The sequence below is a fragment of the Bombus vancouverensis genome, unplaced genomic scaffold, assembly GCF_051014615.1.
Source record: "Bombus vancouverensis nearcticus unplaced genomic scaffold, iyBomVanc1_principal scaffold0033, whole genome shotgun sequence".
Lineage (NCBI taxonomy): Eukaryota > Metazoa > Arthropoda > Insecta > Hymenoptera > Apidae > Bombus > Bombus vancouverensis.
Genome location: NW_027468924.1, coordinates 719205 through 742174, shown reverse-complemented (window position 1 = coordinate 742174; position 22970 = coordinate 719205). Strand labels below are relative to the sequence as shown.

The 22970-nt window shown below is 38.4% G+C and overlaps 1 long non-coding RNA gene and 1 pseudogene across 1 annotated transcript in view; both read left to right on the top strand.

The window, feature by feature from the left end:
• Positions 1 to 2484: 2484 nt before the first annotated feature.
• LOC143304373 (uncharacterized) lies at positions 2485 to 8272 on the top strand (annotated as a pseudogene).
• A 6069-nt stretch (positions 8273 to 14341) lies between these two features.
• LOC143304396 (uncharacterized) overlaps positions 14342 to 22970 on the top strand; it is an 82244-nt gene continuing 73615 nt past the window's right edge. The window contains exons 1-3 of the long non-coding RNA XR_013061086.1: positions 14342 to 15192; positions 15550 to 15582; positions 15967 to 16094. This is a non-coding gene — a long non-coding RNA (uncharacterized LOC143304396). The remainder of the gene's footprint in view (positions 15193 to 15549; positions 15583 to 15966; positions 16095 to 22970) is intronic.

Below are 22970 nucleotides of genomic sequence, written 5' to 3'. Positions count from 1 at the left end.
AATGTCTAGCTCGGCTCGGATTGGTAATGCTCTTTTGTCTAGCACATCGATCTGTGCTGTGACCAGCAGATCATGATGCAGTGTGACGTTTGGAGATGTGTTTGTCAACTCGGCCCCCCTTTTTGTGGTCTGCTTCTTTAGTCAGTTTTGCTCCGGTTGGGATTTAGACGAGGAGTTTGAGACGGTGCCCTTGGTCCGTGATGGGCGTGACTCATACGAAGCATGAACTTTCGTATCTCTTGGAGCCGAAGGTGTACGTTTCTGTGAAGATTCGGATGTCCGTCACGCATGGTGGAACGAACTCGACTTCGATGATCCAGATGGCGATTGTCCATTAGAGGATCGTTTGTGCGATGAACGACTGCCCGACGACCGACCGCTCGATGAACGGCTGCCCGACGACTAACCGCTCGACGACCGTGAAACTGCCTGTGTTTGTTGTCGGTTTAGGTCAGTATGGTGTCGTTGCCCGCAGATATGACACGAACTCGCTGTACACTGTGTCCTCGAGTGTCCTCTGCCTAGACAGTTTGTACATAGCGATGCCTTCTTTTATGAATTGAAAACGTTTTGTAGCCGATTTGGCTTTGAAGACCTTATAATATCTGAGTTCGTGGAGTCCGTTGCAGGTCGGACACACCAGCGTCCTGCTGGTTGTGGTAAAGGTTCGCCCATGCGGTGTGTTTTGTCGGTGACGATGATGTTTGTGGGTTGACCCTTTTGTTTCCTTTGCTTTAGAGAGGAGTTGATTTCCGTTTTGAGAAAATCCATCAGATGTTGATAGGATGGCACTTGTTGGTTTTGAAACGTGCGTTGCCATTTATGCATGCTGGCCGAAGGTAATTTCGACGCGAGCAACTCGATAAACACTACATCTGATGTTACAGGTTGTCTTAATTTTTCGAGCGCTTTGAGATTAACGTTGACGGTTTCTAGCAAATTCTCTATGGCTTCTGGAGTTTCCTTTTTGATTTCGGGATAACTGCGCATCAATTCCCAATGACGCATACAGATCCTGAGGGAACAATTAAATTTCTCCTTCAAGGTGTTAAGCGCGATGGAGTAATTGGCCTCTGTGAGTTCCCATGATTGGATACTTCGTGCGGTCCGTCCAGTTATAGATGAGCGTAGATGTTGGGACTTTTGGACCTTTGTTAAATTTTCATTGCGGTCCACTGTGGATGAGAACGTGTCGTAGAAATAGGCACCGTCAAATTGGGGCAAGCGGACCTCTGGTAAAGTGATTGGTGTCGGCTCCGGTTTTCCGCATGTATCGCGTGTTTTTGTTGGCGAAGCGGTTATTGCTGGTATTTGGTCAAAGAGATTTAGGATCCGTATTTCAATCTCCAGACGATCTTGCGATAAAGAATCTGCACGAGCAATTTCCCCCTCATCTAACGCTTCTAATTCATCTTTAACCGCGCTGATCTTCCTCCCATTCTCGTCGAACGATTTACGGCAAGCTATTAAAAAGTTCTTGTCTACCCGTCCAGACGCTTCATATTCGTCGAGTTGACGCTTCGTGGTTGCAAATCGGCTGACTAAGGCGCTTCGTCTCCGCCGCGATGTGCTGATCGGTTCAGCTTGGACCATATTTGATTTTAATAATAGGAACGAGTTTACCTTAGTCGAATGGACGTTGTCCGGTCGCGAGGGCTGGAGTGCAAATGTTTTAGGCGACGTAACAGTTAGTATACCATTGTATAAATATCTCAATACCTGATCGTTATTTTTACAACCGCGGACGCTAACAGAAAATTATTTTACGTGAAGATACAATTATGGAAATTGATAATTGTTCGACTAATCAAATTACATCGGATGCAATTTAAATTCTAGAGAAAAATGACGCGCCCGGGAGAATAGATGGCGTTAAATGCAATGATCCAAATTGAACTGAAAAGTCGTTATGTATTTAGAGGACTTGTGTGTAGAGGATGGTTGATCGTGAGATTTATTAGACGAGATTGCCCGTTGTAGAAACCGTCAAGTATATTTTAAAATGATTAAATAAATAAGAACAGATAATGTTCGCAAAGACACTCGCACTAACGGATTCGCTCAGACAGTGTATAATCGCTCGCTGATAACTTGTGAGTAACTGATCAATACTCGGTAGATAGTCGGTAGAGTCATAGGACGAGGCGGATCGAGAGCGACTCATGTTGTTGTTGTGCCTTGCAACACGGACTCCGCCTTGATGAACGAAACATATCGATAGGTAAACTCCGAACAAAAGAAAGTCGCAATAATAACCGATCCACCAGCGCAAAATGAAGCATCGAAGCAAGCATGGCTCGCCGTTTTCAACACGTTAAGCGATCAGATGAACCAACTGATGGCTCAGATGTGTGCGACGAGTATCAACCATTATTCGCGTCGGCGATCGAGATTGAAAAGTCGGAGTAGATCGAGGTCGCGAGAAAGAACGTACGATTCCGGCCTGTGCTATTATAACCAGACATTACGAGAACGCGCGCGAAAATGTCGATCCCCGTGCAATTGGAAATAGGGAAATGCGACCAGCCGTCCGTAAACGCGGCATACGACGACGGCTTGGAAATCCGCCGCATCTGCGTCAAGGAAAAGCTGACAAACATTTCGGTTTTAGTGGGCACTGGTGCCGACATATGTGTTTATCCGCGCAATAAGGTACGTGCGAAATCCTGCGACCATACGTACCGGAATCGTTACGACGCACTGTATTTCAGTCGCTGCATGGGCTTTCCCATCCGGGGATACGAGCTACGAAAAAATTGGTGACGACGCGTTTCGTCTGGCCGTCCATCAATAATGATTGTCGAACGTGGACGCGACAATGTATACCGTGTCAAAGGTGCAAAGTCACCAGGCATGTATCCTCACACGTCGGAACGTTAAGAACGTTAGCAGACCGGTTCGAACACATATACTTAGATATTATCGTCATGCAATATTCGCGAGGTTGTCGATATTGTCTAACGAGTATCGATCGTTTTTCGTGTTGGCCCGAAGCCGTTTCCATTGCTGATATGGAAGCGCCACCCGTTGCCTCGGCCCTCCTTTCGACTTGCATAGCTCGTTTCGGCGTCCCCTTAAAAATAACGACCGACCAAAGACCACAATTTGAATCGCGACTGTTTGAGGAGTTATGCCGGTTGCTCGGTGTCAAGCACTTAGGCACGACGGCCTATCATCCCGCGCCTACACAGACAACTGAAAGCGGCAATCGAGTGACACGATACGAACAACTGGGTCGAAATTCTGCCGATAGTACTATTAGGCATTCAAACCGAGATAAAGGAGGGCCTAAATGCAACGGCAGCCGACATGACTTACGGCACCGGCATACGATTGTCGGCGGAATGTTTCTTAGCAACCAAGCAGCGGGCCAACTCGGAATACGCGAACCGGCTAAAAGAACGGATGGAGAAGGTCAGGCCATACCCAGTGACGCGTCATGGCGAAAAGAATATTTTCATTTTTAAAGAACTAGAATCATCGCTGTATGTTTTCTTGCGCTATAACGCAAGGCTCTTTACAGCCGCGGCACAACGGGCCGTTTAAAGTTGTAAAAAGGGATGAAAAAAATTATATTATTAAAATAAGTAATCGCGACGTGTCCATAGACCGATTAAAACCCGCGTTTGTAGTACCGGACGATTTAGAGGAAAAAACCGCCGAATCTCGTAACGTACTGATTCCGGTAGGTTAAGCGAACGCCCGCGACGAAAGCGATGCAAACAAGAACAATCGAATAGCGGAAGAAAACACCAGGAATGAGTACGTTACGCGGTCTGCGCGAAGAGTACGTTTTCGCGATTGGTTTCAGGCAGGTTTCGTGTAAGAACCGTAAATTGTCGGACACAGAATATATTGTATATGTTCAACTTTTAAAATTGCGACGACTTGCGAGAATAGTGTAAATAATTTTTTTACGAATATGACCTAATAATCACGTTATCACTGGTAGGGGGTGATGCAGCGGCACATGAGTCATAGGACGTGGCGAAAAATATCGATAGGTAAACTCCGAACAAAGCAAAGTCACCGTTATGGGCAACCGTCGATCTAAGATGAATTCAAATTTTCTGACTCCCCCCCCCCCTCCCCCAATATAAATAAACGGACGCGATCAGGAGAGAGTTAGTATATACAGAGTATATACGAATTATCGATCAATATCTACGAGTTATTATCCGAGACATTATCCGAGTTATAGTTATCGAGTTTTTCGCGAGTGATCATACCCTAGCTTCGCGAATATATTTGTACGCGCGCCTCTCGACGGTATTTATGTTTATTCTTATTTATTTTATTTATTCTAAATATATTTGAATCCGTTTAAACTGGTGTAGTTAAACTGTAGTTAAACTGGTCGGGGGAGAGTCGGAAAATTCAAATTCGTCTTCATTCGACAGTAGCACGTAACGGCGACATTGTTTTGCCTGGAGTTTATTTACTATTACATTATGTATGTCCTAACGATATTGATACTCCAAGGCAAAAAAACAACAACATGATTTGAATTGTCCTCTAGCTCATGTGCCGCTACATGTACTTTCAAGGACCAAAACTGGCACAATTCCGCTTGTGACGCGAAACGGAGATTATCATTTCACTTCCTTGAACGCATTTTGCCATTGAAAGACGCTAATTTCTGTGACTTGCTTTATCTCTGTCATAAATGTTTATATTTAAAATTTCATAGTTTTTGTGCAAACGTAAAAGGTAAGTAAATATTAATAAATATTATAATAATATAATATAGTACTGTATAATAATATTAATAAATGCTTCGCTATTTACTAGTTTTATGTCCATTAAAGTATATTGTATTTTTCATTAGACTACTTTCATTTTTATTTGGTGTAATAATAAACATATACGTTAATATTCATTGACATCAGTGTAATTGTAAGCTTCACTGTAAATTTAATAAAATTGATAAGAACGGAATTGTTAAAAGGGTATATATGTATAATTAAACTAGATTTTATTCTCAACGTTACTCCATTATTTTACTATTGTTCCATATAAATATTTTTTTTTATATAATTTACATATGTTTCTAAGTTAAGTGTTTGTATTAATTTTATATATGTCATAATTTCAACCACAATATTAAATTATGGTATGTATTATTAAAAAGTGTAGTTTAATGTATATGTCGGAGATGAAAAGAACACCGGAGCCTTTGGAATTTTGGATAATCCCGCAACATTGTAATCTAGAGTTCACTATAGCTGTGATTAAACAATTGTAGTTACTCAATCCGATTGTAGTTGTTCGCGAGTTGTGATAGTGAGCTTGGGCTCGAGGCGACAGCCAGTCGCCGAGCGTAGCCGCGCTCAGGGGATGAATCCTTTGTCTAACAAAGATATGGAGTAAATCCATAGCTCTCCTTAAAAGAAATATTTGTGGCGGCACGCGACAGTAAACGGTTTCTGTCCCGTAGCTCGCCACACGCAGACCCTATTCTTCGAGTAAGATGATTGCCAGATGTAGATGCGTTTCCGCAGTACATGTTCAGCTAGGCTGAGGGCCCGTCATAAATCTTAGAATTTAGTTGACTAAAGTCCTTCAAACAAACAGTCTTTGTCCCAGCTACGGGAAGATAGGAGAGCCCTATTTTTCAACAAACGGCGTCTCCCACTAGCAACTTTCCCTCGAGGGCGGCTAGCATCTTTTTCTAACCACCGATATGGAAATTGACCAATTAGTAGCAACGCCAAATTCCCTCACCTTCTGAACGAAGGCTATCCTCGACGAATCCGATGATCTTGTGTCCTCGGACACGCCCCATCATAGCTTTCCTCTGCAGCATCATCGCGACGGAGAGTCATTCTCTCGTGAGGTCGTATTAGCGAGTTACTTAGAGTCTGTACGCTCGGTGGATATTCCACGTTTTCGCAAAGAGTCCAACTTAGATTTTTGTGAGCACGTACATCTATCATCCCGTTGACCGCGGATTCGTTATTGAACCAAAGACCAACATCACTAGTATCGCGAGTGTCCAACCGCCACGGTTGATTGTCAAGTCGGTAGTATCCATACTCGTATTAACAGACCGTACCTTCGTTATAACCCAACGATGGCCAATTCCAATGAAGATTTATCAAACGTCCACAACCCTACTCCTGACGCTTCTCCGACATATATATTAAATACTTATAAAGAATTTATTTGTAGATTTTAAATATGAGAACTAGATCAAAGAATGAGATTAAAGCAATGATTACCAAAGATATATCGAATATACATGTCGGAGATGAAAGGACACCAGAGCCTTCCCTTTGGAACTTCGGGAAAATCCGTAAAACTGTAATTGAAGTTTACAGTCGTAATTAAACAATTTGCCGTCATCCTGCCCAATTGTACTTGTTTGCGATTTGTGATAATAAACTTGGGCTCAAGGCGACCATCCGTCGCCGAACGTAGCCGCGGTCAACGGGACGGGCGCTTCGCCTAACAGAGGTGTGGAATTATAGTATGACCCTCATTAAAAGAAATACCAACAGAGGTACTTGACAGTAAAACATTCCAACGGTTCCTTCGGAGAATGAATACCTGATGTTGAGGCACGTACACAGCACAGGTCCAGTTAGCCCGAGGGCCCGCTATAAAACCTGGGTTTTGCCGGCAATTAAGATTTTCCAAACGGACAGACAGTCTTTGTCCCAAACTGACCAATTGACAGCGACGCCAATTTCCCTTACTTTCGGAACGAGGGCTATACCCGACGGATCCGATGATCTCGTGTCCTTAGACACACCCCGTGATAGTTTTCCTCTGCGGCATCATCGGAACGGGAAAGGCATTCTCGCTCGCGATCTCATCGATTAAAGAGTAACATCTTCGCGATCAGTGGTTATTTCACGTTTTACTAACAAAGAACCAGACTTAGACTTTGTGAGTACGTTCTTTTGTCATCCCGTTGGCCGCGGATTCGTTATTGTGCCTGAGACCATCGTCACTAGTGTCGCGAGTGCCGAACCGCCGTGATCAATTGTCAAGACTGTAATTATTCTATCATTGCAATAAACTACACCTGTGTGTACTGTACCAATGGCTAATTCTCGAGAAGATTCATTTGACGCCCACAACCCTACTCCCAGTGCAAATCCGACATATAGATACTATTATAACGTTGTTAAATACATTCTAAATTTTTAGAGGAAATGTGGAAACCGATCTAAAAAAAATGAAAGGGGTAGAAGTAGTTCAGATGAAAAAAACACACAAGGTCCTACAAAACATAGTAAAACAGAAAAGAATGTTTTAAGCGAAACAATTTCAAGGAGGATCGCTGGTACTTCACAGATACATTCACAGGATCATCTTTTTATAGTGGAAGATGCAATACAGCCAGAAAAGATGGAACCATTAAAGTCTTCAATGACAACAAGAAATAGTAATATAAAGAGAATTTTTTCACAGAGTGAAAACACGGAGAGTAAAAATTCTAATACTATTGATGATACAGTAATCGCACCAACAGGAAATGATATTGAAGAACTTTCAATGTGCGAGAATGCACTTGAGATATTTACTTCTCTTATGAATTCCACGATGGACATCAATTCTACTTGTACGCAGAAGATTAGATTAGAATCTTTATCACCAATAAAATTAAACGAAACTGTAGTAATTAATAAAAACTTGACTAGTAGTATAGGAAAAAATAATGAACCTAAATTTACATCATCGTCGTCAATAACATTGCAGGATAAGATGCAGCAGATAAAAGAAACGATGACAAACAAAGAGTTTGATGAATTACTCACAGAAGATGAGTCATCCCCTGAAGCGAAAAAGTCTAAAGCAAATATTAAGAAACAAGGAATTAAAAAACGACAAAAACGGCAGAACAGATCTATGACATCGAGCGAAGATTCGATACTTAATACTCCAACAAAACCATCTCCGAGGGAAAAGAATACAATTACAGGATTCCAGGAAATAAGAAACACGTATAAATCGAATTCTCTATTGGATCAATATATCAAGATATCTGTAAAAAAAAGAATTGAGGCATTTGAACAGGCAGGCATGAACAGTCCAAAACTTGCTGTTGATATTGATGCACCAACTAGAATAACTCGAACAAAAACATGAGAACAAAACACTAGAGCTGCTGCACAAACAGAAGCTTCGGAAAATGCAAACATTGCGGAGAAAGCGATTGCTCATAAATTAGCACGATAGTCGCTTGCAAAAACCAAAAAAATTCTATTAGCAAAACAGAATAAGGACGTCGATTGTTGACGACTTGGCGAGTCTTGTTGGTTTATGAGGAGATATATTTGGAAGGTTTACTGTGAGATATTATGACGACCGGCTACGAAAAAGGGCATTCTTAAGTTAAAAATAAGGATAAAGTTAATAAAGGAAAGAAAATTACGACACAGGGGTTTCGGAGCCCCCAGGCCCCGTCGGCGACTGGAGTAGCGTCCCAGGCTCGACCCGACGGTCATTATACGACTGGACGAACGACGAGAGATTTAACGAAGATTATCGTTGTAGCTGTTATACATGCGTGTAAAATTAACAAATACGAGTAGTTTTACTGTAACGTTATTACATACTTCCTGATAATTTCTCGTTATTTATACCATGAGAAAGAATCAACGAGGAACTCTTATCTCGAACGTGGATCTATTTGTCGATAATGCATGCTTGTAATGCTCGTTCATACAGTGTAAATATACGTGTAGATACGTAAACCTTTTATGACTTTTGTATCAAAGGCAGACATGCTATAATACTCGCAAGTGAAATATAATTCCACGAAAGAAAATGGAGAAAAAGAGTTTCTTTGGCAGTATGTTCTTCCTTGTTCATTACAAGTTTCCACTTTGTTGTGCTCCTGTTACATTATAATCCTGCTAGATTCACGCGCGTAAAATTTCACTTTGTTGTACTATATCGCATCATCACCATCTGTCGAACATCTGTGAGAAACGCGGTTTACTTTGTCTAAAAGCGAGAAAACGTCTAATTTAACAAATAGGATTTTCATCAACAGCGAGAAGGACATATACGATGTAATGGAGGCTGTAATGGCGTCCTAGGTCTTACGGTGGTTATCACGATGCCGGAAGTAGCGTTGAGCAGACACGTCAAGGGGGAATCAGAATCGCTATTGGGAAAACCATCACGAACATTTGTTGTTTGCGTCATCAAAATTCTATCTTCTGAGATATTTTTCGCGTTTCCGAGGTCATCGCCACTGTCCTCATCTTTGCTTTACGACGTATAATATCTCGATTTTACGGTAGTTAGAAATTTGTATTAATTGGGAGAACCTTGCAAAAGTACGCAGATCTGCTACGATAGTTAGATAGAGAGTATCGGCAGAGATCTGTTCCTTTATCGTGAAACTCTCTCGGACAACTTAAATGTTATAGATATCGGTTCTCGCAGCCAACCATTCCGTAATAAACGTAGATCGTCCAAGAAATTTGTCCATTGTCATCCGTTAATTTCGCGCACTTTTGCTTTATTTTAGCTACGTGGGAACCTATGGGAACCTATCTTAATCCGTCTCCTCTGTGCTAAATATCGTTCACGCATAGAATCAAAGTTACATAAAACCGCGTACAATTGCATCAGGGAATAATTTTCTCGTCTCGCAGGGCGAAAACAGGCTCACGAATAATCCCTCTGTCCTGGCTATCGAATGTACCGCAAGCACGTAGTTTCAAGCGTCCGTTCTCTAGAAAATGCGAAACAATTTAAGGCCGACGGTCGAGTCAACGGTGCGACAGTCGAGTCGGAAAGATCAGAAAGACAAATCGTCATAGTCCGAACACACCGGGGAGCAGAAACGCACTTCCATGATCATTTGTATCGTTGTTCGTAAGCTGTTGATTTTTCTTTTTCTGCGACGCTGCTATACCCTACGCTCTATGCTCTATACCGTTCTTTTGCACGCTATTTGCGTTGTACGCGAACTTTTTATCACTAGTAGATTGCGAAAAGGTCGAACCCGCGGTTGCGATCGCCCGCAATAAATATTTTACGTTCTCGCTCGAGTTTTACTTTATTTCAAGGACAGTCAAGTTAAGCTATTGCTCAGCTTCTCCTTTTATATCACGAATTTTACGTAACAATGCGTAAGTCAAGGCGGATGTAGGTCGTAAGACAAAGGAAAGTGTAAATAAATAAGACAAGGTGTATTTAAAAATAATAAGTTATTTATTATAATTTATTTAATATGTATACAGGCCATTCGTATTATAGTGGCGATAGCTAGCGTTAAATTAACAATGATAATTGAATGATCGAATGAAAATGATCGAAGAAGAGACGAAGCGAATTAAAAACTATAGTTGCAAATCAAATCGCGCTCATACGCAAAATTATAAAATACGACAGTATTAAATTAACCGATGAAGTAAGAGTAGAACTTGACGAATATATGATGAATACCACTAAAGAGAGACTACTAACAGATTCCATTCGATGAAATATTCAACGCTATAAATATGTACTGTTTATCGAAAATTATAAGAAAGCATTATGACATCACCTGTATAACACAGCAATAGAAACGAAATACAAAAATTATTAATTCATTCTAGATATATCAAGGCTAACTGTATTCGCTGTCACAAGTAATGTTTTCTTTAAAATAATTGTACCTTTGCTAACAGATTCGGCATGGGATATAGTGCGAGTATACCTCATACCAACCAAAAGAAGCCATGCATTTCTGGCACCAGTAGTTGAACATCCAATATTTTTTACACAACAATATACATACATGAGCGTTGATAATGAATACCTCGATCAAAAGTCTAATATAAAAATAGGAATTACAATGTGCAAACAAACACAAGCCATACACGATAAGAAATCCATTCACCATTGTGCGTCAGAAATCATCAACTTTTGCAGAAAGATAGATATTTGTAAATTTGCTGTTTACAAAATCGAAGACATGACTTTTTGTCGTTATTTCTATACTCAGAGGTAAGATGACAATAGTTATTATTTTATTGAATGGATAAATCTATCACACTGTTCTGAGCCAAAAAACCGTTATTGCACGCGCTTACAAAAACTAGGGATAAAAACAAAAAGGCATCTTAAGCATATCGATTAAATCAATCGAATGTAACTAGGATCACCCTTTAGTTACTATTTCTTATAATTAACGCATCTGCATATGGATGGCGAGCACGAACTCACGTTGTAATTTTCAACACCCCCTCTCATCGGAATTCGAATGCTCGTCAAACCAATGGTCATTATATGAGCACTTGGCTTGCCCAAGCTTTTCGTTAGTAAATTAACATATAGTGAATTCCAATGATTCCTTTTTGGAAAATCTTACGAATATATTGATGGCGGATGTCTATATGTTTCGTGCGACCATGGAATACTGGATTTTGGACTAATTTGGCTGTACTCAGGTTGTCACAATATATTTCGGTTGCTCTTTCTTCAGCCATCATATCAAACTTGCATAGAAATCGTCGCAAGTATACGGCTTCTCTAGTGGCTTCTGTTAGCGCCATGTATTCTGCTTTGGTGCTGGAAATTGCTACACTTTTTTGCTTTCTAGATTCCCATGATATAGCACCATTCGATAGTTTGAATATGAAGCCAGTTCTGGATTTTCTATCATCAACATCACACCCCCCCCCCGCCAGTCGGAGTCGACATATCCTGTTATATCATCACCAATATCCCTGAAACACAGACCAATGTTAGACGTTCCCTTAAGGTAACTGTTTCGACCGTTCGCGGAGAGACGCGATCGCGAGATAGCACGTCAACGAGAGTTGTAAGTTCCCGTTACGATTAAATAATCGACGCCACGAACTGATCGATCCCCTTATTTCGATTATGATAATAAGGGTAGTTCAATGAAATTCCACGGAATTAACACAAATAATGTTTATTTCAACAACTTATTAACTAGAAAGATATAAATGGAACAAAAAAAAATGTAACTGCGTTTGGTTGATAAATAATGCGCGACATATGAGATGTGTTGACGGTTCGACTTCTCGAAAAGTTCTGAACGCCTTTCGATTTTTTTTCGTTTTTTCTGGAAGGCGACCCCCACTACGTTCGGATCACGCCACATTCTTTTACGCGAGGTAAAATAACGGCCACGAGTCGACGTTTCTAGAAGTCGCCCTGCTTAATGAACCATGCGCTTGCCACTACAATGTTTGTTTGCCGGGCAGACGCGACGATCCGTCTGCGACATTATAGTGCTGCGATCGACAGTTAAGAATATGACCTATGGTAAGCCGCATGGCGTAACAGTAACGTCAGCCCCTTTTGGCGAATAACCAATGACTTTCCTTTGGGTTGTTATCAAAACAACTTTGCTTTCAATGGGGTAGTTGCAATTTCCGCATCCTCAAGACCGAATTTCCTCACCATATCTGTAATATATTACTCTTGACATACTTTTATCTCTTTGGTCTCTTTATCTTGATAAAATTGCAGACCCAAACGAAAATTTTATGCAATATTCTTCGAATGTCATACTTTAATGTACTATTGCTTTTAAAAAAGAAATTTTAACTGTATCGTCAGAAAAAATTCACAAAACACGCCTTTTTTTGTACGAATAAACTTTAACCCCCCCCCCTCTTAATAATGGATATACAGATTTAGCTTCATATTGGCTTCTTGAAAATCTTGAATGCTGCAAGCGATGCTCTGTTCTTACCGCCGAGTTACTTGACTCGTCTAGGGGACCGTCGCCCTATTATTTAGTGAAGTGAGAGGAGCCGGTTCACTATTGAGCTATGTTGCTGCGGTATAAACGTGAAGATTTCCCCTATAAGTTTAGAGTTTGAGCTTTGTATTGTAGTATTTAGCCGTTTCTCCAAGGACAGTATTAGGGTTGTGGTTCATATTTAGCCATCAAATATATCGCGATGAAATAAGGGAATACAGAGGTTAGGACAATTATCTAGTTATTATTCGATGGAATTTGACTGCAAGTAATTTTTGAATCACTTGTTTCACGAACGAATCGTATTTATTTGTTTCGGTCTTCGTTAATATTCCAAATTCTCTTTTGCTATCGGCATTTTAACACTAATAATAAGCGTTGAGAGCAATCTTGATGTGAACAGGATGATCAAAATTTTTACACCACACGCAACAAGGTTGATTTGTATTATCCTCTGGAATCTGGATTAATACGTTCCTCTGGATCATAATTTATCGTTGAATTTAACGCTGCGGCAGTCTGTTGCAGTTAGAAGCCACATGGCCTAAACGTTGGCAAGTCTTACATTGCATTTTGTTTGTCAAATCTAATTGCTGGTGAAAGGTCGGTGGCAAAATACTGAAAATCAGCCGAAGATCAGAAATTGAATAAAATTTCAGGCTGGCTTTTGACACTAATGTCATCAGGCCCGGTCACATAACTGGTTTTAAAAGTTGAGAAATCAATTAATCGGAGAATATAAGAATTCATCTAAACTTAGATGAACAAAAGAAATAACGATAAATGTACAATTTTAAATTAGATCTTTAAACCAGTCATTTGACTAGCCCTGTAAGGTTAGTGCTTATTAAATAGTTTAGTAGTCGTTGCGCGACATTTTGAATATTCATTCGTATAATAATTAGCGAAATAACTTTCCTTCGTTGATTCCTCCGCCATAATTTATTTTCATTATTTACATCCTTCACTGTACATTTCTTAATTCTCCGTATTCAAGATATTTCTAAGAATAAAAATCATTGGATTGGTCAAAATTTCAGATACTATGTCGTGATAATAAAAATGTTATAGAGAAAATATCAATGGACTTCAAATTTTTAATCGTGAGAAAATTATTCTCTTGCCACATTTTTCGCTTAGGAATAAATAACTTTCCTCTTTTATTATTTTTATATTAGTATTAACAGCGAATACGCACTTAAAAAGCGCTTAACCCTTCTTCTGCGGGTCATTTCCGACCGGTAATTTTAAGTAATTTTTCATTTTCTGCATGCTGTTGTTTCAATCTTGCTTTCTTTAACGAAATTAAGATTATAAAGTAACTAAGGTAATAAGTTAGACAAATGTGTCTGTGATGTTGCCAGTAGGGCTACGAATTATTGTACGATGTTTGTAAATATCGGTGTAGAGAAAGAGTCGTGCTGCGCAATTCGAAAGATTCCTGCTGCGTAATTCGAAAGGAAGTTCTCCGTAGAATAGGAATGTTTTTGTTGATGTATACATTTCTTTGTCTAGTAACGTGTAATCGTTAACTGCTTAGCTGCTTGTGCCACCGGCTCGTGTGTCCCCCCTTCCATCGCCACTTTGGAAGTTGCTATGCGAAACTAAGGTACAAGGAGTCATTTAGTCGTCTCATTTCGTACCGATAACGTGGATAACGTTGCGTCAGGTTTGTAACGTATTAAAACCTATTGGTGGCATCGGTTCTTTATTACTTTCATTAGTGTATTTTTCGCATTATTCATTACTATATTTTCTACCATCGTTTAACTTCGTAACATATGTTCCTTTGATAGAGGTGACGCGCAACTAAACTCAAGTACTTTAAAACAAGATTTCGCATGCGTTTCTGTAGTATTATTTAAGTATATTTAGTTGTGAACTTTCGAATTCTTGCAAATATTTTCAACTGTTTATAACGCGGGATTATAGTGTATTAGTGGAGTGTATATCTCATATTCTAGTAACGAACATTCATAGTATAATTCTTGCAAATGCTTACATTGCATTCATGGTACTCGTAAAAACATTTGTTCGATATCGAGGAATATCTTATAATTTTAAATTAATATTTTTCATACGTAAAAGAAAAGTAGCAGTATTTTCTAAATAAACGTTCGATAGAGAAAAGAAGAAAAACATCGAAACAATATTTCGCTTCTTTTCTACTCCCCATTCCACCCCACCCCACCCATAAACAACTTTATTTTTAGGGAATATTTGTGACCGCGTGCAATGCGGTTTGTAGAGTCAGTGTTTGCTCCGCAAAAGTATTTTTCAATATTTTCAAATCACGGTCGTTTTGATTAAATTCAATTAAATAATCACACGCGAAAGTAGTAAAATTTTATCAAACAATTTTCCACGCGACATTAGAGCTCTTGTTCGCCGGTTATAATTTTTGCGGTCGTGGTAATGTGGTCTTATTTTATATTCTTTTGAACATTCTTTTTCGATACTAGAGTCAGTGCATCAAGAAAACAAAGCCTCTGCAGGAGCTCAAGAATGTAAGTAGTTTTACATATTGTATTTCAATTTGTTCTATTTATTATATTTTTTTTGAAATATTGTTAATTATACAATAAAACGATTGATAATTTAGAAAGCTGTAAATGTCCTTTTTAATTGAAATAAAGTCTTAAAATCTTAACATTAAGGTACAATAAAACTGTCTGATACGTATCAAAAATCAGTGAATGTTTTATTCTCAAACTTTTATATTAGAGTTTCAATTTATATACTTATTAGAGTTTAGTCTTTATTGTTGTTAAATTTCCATGCTTATTATTGTGTATTAACAATATTAATGATATTTTCTGTTTTGTTATAGACATATCACAGCTTGAATTTCTTTGTCTTTTTAGGAATACTCCAACGGTGGCTCAAAAGCCAAGAATGTAAGTAACTTCACATATCTTACTTGAATTATGTGTATTCTGTATATTTTGCTTTGAATACTATTGATTAAGAAATACAATTTGATTCAAAATTTCATAGGTTAGGGTTTTCTAAGATTATTCTTCTATTAAAATAAAAAAAGTGTTAAAGTCTTAATACCAAATTATAAAACAAATGACTAATATATTTAAAAAATCGTTAGACTTCTGATTTCTAGATTTTAAACTTTTATATTAGAGTTTAAGTTTTTACATTTATGGATGTTTATTAGAATTTCAATCTTTATTATTACTAATGTTACGAGTGTAATAAATTTCCATTTTTCACAATCTCCAACATTCCAAATAATCAGCGATCACTTATCGTGTTTTGTTTTGTAACAGATTTTTCATAACCTCCATTTCCACCATTGGATTTTCGACAGTTCCTGCCTGATGTTAGTCCTTGAAATGATATTTGCTGAGATAATGCAGTGTCGATGGGAACGTTTTCCGCTTCTCCGCTTCTAATGGTGAGTCGCATGCGTTTTTGTTCCTCCGGTCACTCAATCATGTCGTAGGATGAAAGGTCCGAATCGGCACGGGTGACTGGTTGTATTATGTGGAATTTTTTGCGAGCATAGTGACCGCGGGTATTTTTTACACCCGTGAGTAGTAACATTTTTTTTCATAGCTTTATTTATTAGTTCAGGATAGGTCTTCTTACACATCGCGATTATAATCATTAATTTTTTAATAATTAGTTTAAACATATAAATTTGAGAATATATTCGTGGTACTGACAAATATGTATAATAGTATTCAGTATAAATATTTGCAAAAGGCAAATATCTAGACGAATATACTTGTATGACATAAATACACTTAATCTTAAGCAATGAATTTTAGTATAAATAATAGGTACCGAAGGAAAAATCGGATGCCCTCCGATTTCGTTGGAATGAAAGATGCTATTTTTACTCAATGATAATGACGATACATGCAATAAACGATACATTCATTTTGTGACAATATTAATTGTAATATATCACATTCTTTTGTTTGACTTCAGATACTATAAACGTAAGTAGAATTTAAAATATGAATTAAAATTTATTTCTTTTCCGTACAAGAATCTGTGAAATTTTATGTGCAAGAAGAAACTTCGCGACAGGCAGATTTTTGAAACAAAGCAATAATTTTGAACACTGTTTGTTACGTCGCGTAACACTCTACCTAGCCCAGGCCACACACCGCGGGCAATATGGCAACCAGATGTCTTCGGATACTCGCAGCGTATCCTCCATAGTTTCAAGTACCTTCCATAAATCTCATAGATTTCCTAGAAAAGGTCCTTCAAACGAAACAAACATCTGGTTCCGAGGAATTTCTAGAGACTATTGTCTACCACAGCTGAAAATGGAAAGTTAGTTTTTCTCACGTACGCTGCAACTTTCCTCCCACTAACCACTTTCTCTCGAGGGCGGTTAAGACCCTTCGTTTAACCAATTAACGACGAAGCCTACTCCCTCACTCTCCTAACTAAAATCGTCACGAACAAATCCGATGGTCCCGTGCGCTAGACACACCCATCCTTAGCTTTCCTCCGACACAGCATCGTCTCCCAAGACAGTACTGATTTTACATCCTTCGAACGGTCAACGTCCTTCCACCGGGTATACACACCCGCAGATCAGTCACTCACTCATCTCGTACATACGCATCAGCGTAACTGTCTTCGTTATAAGTTGTTGGAATAAACGGTGAAATATAACTTACTACTGTGTCATATTCATTTAACCACCTCTGTTATCTTAACCGAAACAGGGGAACGACTACTTCGCGGCGTCGATTCACCGAATCGTAGCGAGAATTTACGCCTCTCGCTGACGCGTTTTTCTCGCGACCGCGTCTCTCCGCGAACGGTCGTAACACTGTTTCTGCATTTTTGGAAATGTGCTTTGACGAAGAGATTGCCGAAGATTATTTCTATCTTGGTAATGCATTTAGAGACAATTATTCTATTTCATCGAGTCTTAGTCTTTTTTCAATTAATGTTACTTTTTTGATAATATTAAAATTTCAGTAATTTATTAAATTAATAAAGCAGAGTTATTATAATCCAAAACGAAGTAATAAAATGTAAAATCAAAGGACGTTAGTCCGTTAAATACAAATGAGACAAACTAATCATGCTTTTAGATTAGGATTTTCAGATTTAACAATTGCCGTGCCCATTGTCAGGATGTCATTCACGTGCTCAGGTGTTACTTGAATGGGAAAAAGACATTGGGCACGATGACTATAATTAATGCAAAAATTTCTCAGCTGCTGACCATGTGTTAGGGTATCGTGCACGACGTATTTTCCATATTGTGTATGTGTGTGGTTAGGCTGTGGAATTGCGTCGTTTTTCTCATTCGCTACAACTTAAGATACGAAAAATGTGGAGACGTATCAATACAATCACAATTCGTGGTAATATTAGCTACACGATTAAGCGTAACCACGCTGTGGAGGTGAACCTCTGATCGGTTAGACGCGTTTTCGAGTGACCAACCTGTTTCAGGGAATTTCATTCGAATAATCGACGGTATAGCTGGCACCAATGAAACATGTCATCGTCTCTGGCTTTGCCCGTCGATTTTTTTAATTTCGCGGTCGTGATCGCGAGTAGTTTTCGAAACGAACTTTAATATTGCTCGAGCATGCAAATGCAAACGGACAACGACCGCTATATGATCGTTGTTCATCCATGTGCACTCGGATCAGCTTCCGCGATTTATGTTTTTATTTCACCTTTATACTTTATTTTTTGGTTTGCGATTTTGAAAGTCTCGAGCTTACATGAAACTTCAGCGGGCATTGCGCCCGAAGAAAGAAGAGGTTACGAGCCGAAGAGGACCGGCCATAGAAGAGGGCAAGTACCAATGACTCCCCATCCTCTGGACTATCCAGAGCCCGGGAAGCCATTCTTGTTACTACTTTGTCACTACGCTCGCTTTTAGTATTTGTAGTAGTAGTAGTACTTCTTTTCTTTGGCCGATGTATATAACAGATAGTAAAAGTTAAAAGACAAGTGTTTGTATGTATCGTCGGAGAAAGGGATGAACGTATCGGGTTAAAACAAAAACTAGCCGGACAAGAAGGCGTGGAGACTGTACCGCGGCTTGGTAGATAAGCTAGATTTATGCGACGAATACAGAAGTTCGTAGTCAGATTACGATCGATCTGTCTGTACTCACGATCGCTTCGTAATCTCCAAGTTCGCATTCGACGAAAACGAACAGCATTGTACTGCCGAAGATTAAAATAGTTTAACTTTCGATTGATTATATTGGTAAAATGCAATTACGTTTCAGAAGTTCCGAGTTGACCTGTACGTTCTATCGTTTCGGTTTTTTAAAAAAAGGGAATTCAATTGTTTCAACTATAATTTATATTACATAGTTAGTATTCGATACAATATTCATCGTTATTAATTGCACGCGTATATACGAACTTTTACGAAATTGTTAAGGTATAGAGAGGATTCGGAAATACAAATAGTTCACTTTATTTCGCACACAACAGCTATACTTATATATTACACTCCGAAGACCTCGATAACCTTCTTGCACGCACGCTTGTTGTCAACCGACTCTTCTAGATTCTTCTAACAGGCTCCAATCGTCTTTTGTCTCAACTGAGACCTGGACGCCCTCTGACGCTTACGCACACATTCACATGTACAGTATAACTGTATCATCTAACTGTAACGATTTGACGATTCCATGAATTTTCATTGTTCGAATCGCTCGATTAATGTGATATTACATCGTTGAATCGCGTCAGCAGTGTTTAAATGTGATTGTTAAATCTGTCAATAAGTTAATTAATTTGGACGATTTAATAATCTATTCTAATAATATTATTTGTAGTAATTAGAGCACGTTACATGTGTAGGATTCTCAGAATTAATTTAACCGGACCGTAACTGATACTGCTTCCTTTTGTATCTGTTACAACAAATCAATCAAATACATAGTAGTTCGTATCGATTAGAGCGCTAGAAATTTCAATCACCGAGTAGTAACGATAAAGACGAACAATGAAATAGCGATATAAATAGAATAAACGACAATAAGAAATACGTGCGATTAAAAGTCATATCTCAATGGTAATTAAAATCGTATGCTGCAACAACGTCATTCTTTTAATCAACCATATCCTTTTCTCAAATTTTTCAACTTTAAAACGAATAGATTAAATTGTGTTCGTAATTCTAATTCTACTTTTACCGCGCAAATTTTGTATTGCATTATACGATGTACTGACCGATCCGAGACGAATGTAAAATATCAAAAAAAAAAAAGCGAACGTTATCCATTCAAGTTCTTTAATTAACGTTATAACTATAACTAGATCGTATGCTAATTTATCTTTTATTTACATGGAAACGACAGAAAGCAGTATTCATCCCTGGCGCGAGTCTCCTTCAATTTCCCTTCCTTTGATTATATTTCGCGCGATGCTAAAGAAAGTTCTTCGGTTAATGCTGTCTCAATATTTATATCTGCCGGAAGCTAATTGTTCAAAAGAGATCCTTTTATTTCACGGGCCGGCCGGAGCGTCGCTTCTTCAGCTCCGTGTTTTACCTTCTCTCTTTCCCTTTTCGAATCATAATTCGAGTTTCAAAGGAAAAGCTAAGTAGAATCCGAAACAAAACCACGTGGTCAGCCAGGTGGTAATTATTAACGCGACGGCAAGAAGGTTGCCGCGATTAATAAGGGGAAAGCAAAAATTCCGACGGAAGGAAATAAGAGGGAAGAAGAGAGAGGGATAGCGAAGAGATTAGTTGAATAGCCCGACAACGTGTTTCACCTACATGCACACACCTGCGTTGTAATGTTTTGCAATATGATATTATGCGGCACTCACAATATGACAGGGTATTATCCTCACGCAGCGCGGATTTCCATATTGCGGCTAACGTGGCATTACGCGAAATCAACTGTACAACTACGAGTTTACCGTTAAACGTCGTTAGCTACCGCGCCGTGAGTCTAAATGCACGTCGTGTCTCAATATCACGAGGACTTTTCTCGATTACCGACCTGTTAATCCACAATCGCCATTTTCTAGCGGAACAACTCGCGCCTAAAATATTTATATCTTACGTTGGATGCTCGACTTCGATTCCACCAGAACTGCCGTTTCATTTTTGCCAAATCGGATAAATAGCAGTTACCATTTTCAACGTATAACGTAGAATCGAAGTGTATGGAATAATGAGGGAACATCGTTCGTTTGCTATTACCAATTAAAGTATGAATTTTGAATAAAACGTTCACTGTGAGCTAAGAACTTTCACGTACGAAGAGTAGAAAAACGAAAATCACAAGTCACGTTTCTCGGTTTTTATAGAAAAACAATTTTCAATAACAAAATAGTAGTAGAACAGCTGAAGGTAATTGTAGAAAATATATAGAAAAAAGATAGCAAAATAGTAGCTTTTATACTTAACGATTATTAACTAGTAATCCGTTCGTAACGCGACTTGTTAATTATTATACGTAAATACATACAGCACGCAATCGCACGTATGTATGTTGGTCGAATATACGTTTTCCTTCTAGAAAGTAATAAAATCTTGTTCCAAGCTTTCAAACTTTTTGATACTAAATCCTTACTATATAAATACGCTACACTCGTAATTAGCCTCCGTAAGGAAAGACCCGTTTCAGTTAGTTACCTAAAAAAATATGGAAAATATTTCAGTTTTTAAGCTCGTTATACCGGCTTCCTAATTATACCTATTTTTGTACTGGCTAACTAACGTTCAATTTCCTTTATTATCCTTACACGATAAACACGTACAGAATGTCCTCCTCCTACGTCTCTTTGAATATTTCGCATATAATTAAAAATTACGTGAAAACACACGAAAACGTTATTAAAGTGTACCATTAATGTATAATGTTGCATTTGAACGAAATAAGTTTTACGTCGTTACTTTTATTCCATACAACTATATTTACGATAAAGACTTACAGTCTACGTAAGATCTAAAAAAAATATCCAAAATTTTAAGGTTTAGAGAATGGAACAAATCTCTGCTCACGTACCGTTTCCTTGATTGCGTTCATAAAAGTGTGAATTTGCGTGAACATCCGCATTGCTAAAGACTTGGAATGGTCGATTATAATTTCGACGATAACGTCGATAATAGCCTCAAATATGATTTAGACTAAAATTATATCTGCGAAGAATGGCGAAGAAGAAACGAAGAAAAGCGGATAGGAAATATTATCAGGAAGCATAGGAAGCGATTAGATACATTAAAAGTAGCGTTAAGTAAGACCAATATAAGTATGTCGGAGATGAAATGAAAACCGGAGCCTTCCCTATGCAATTTTGAGGAGGCCTTTTAATGCTTTAGCCCAGATTTTATCATAACTGTAATTAAATAATTGTCATCTGTAATTGTTTGACATTTGTGAAAAGCGAAAGTGGGTTCGAGGTGACAACTGGTCGCTGAACGTAGCCACGGTCACGGGATAAACGTTTTGCCTGACGAAGGTGTGGATTGGTTGTATTATTCTCCCTAGAAATCACATAGAATTGTACTTTAGAGATGCCGATATAATGGGACACACGTTGTATGAGGAATCAATCTCCAGACAGATATTGCCTAGCAACAACGATTGGAACCTTCTCGATGTTTCCAGCGAGAATACAACAAACAAATGCAGTCGTATTACGAAAAAGATTTTAATCAGGGAGGGATTCGTGTGATCGCCTTGGAAAGTGATACATCGAGTAATTTTTTCCGAGTGATTCAGCAAACGTATTTTTTTTGTGTTATAAAAATTGTTTAAAGTTTTCCCGTTGACCGTGGATTCGTTTGAACCCCGGATCATTGTTTATAGCGTAAATTAAATTCAATATTTGTAAATTTATCAATCGTTAATTTTCATTATTCGTTAAATTAGTAAATCGTAAGATATATTATTCGTTTCTTTTATTGTTCGATAAAACTTATTATTCTTTAATCTAATTAATAATTTAATTTATCATTTGTTAATCAATCATATCATTTACAAAATTCATTATTCATAATATTTGTAAAACCTTGTTTATTCGTGTAAATATATTCTCTGTTTTGTAAAACAATGGCTAATTCAAACGAAGAATCGTTACGCGCCTTAAATCCTAATGTTAACCCGACATCAGAAGTGGGATCAAGCCCAAGTGTCACTTTGGAACAACTCATGAAAATCATGAACCAGATGACTCAGCCTAGGGAGCAAAAGTCGAGTATGGAACCTAAGGATGTAACGTTGTCACGTTTTGATCCTGAAGGCACGGGCGCTGATCCATTCGCGTGGTGCTCATACACAGATGTGATTTTGAAAGACTATCCGATG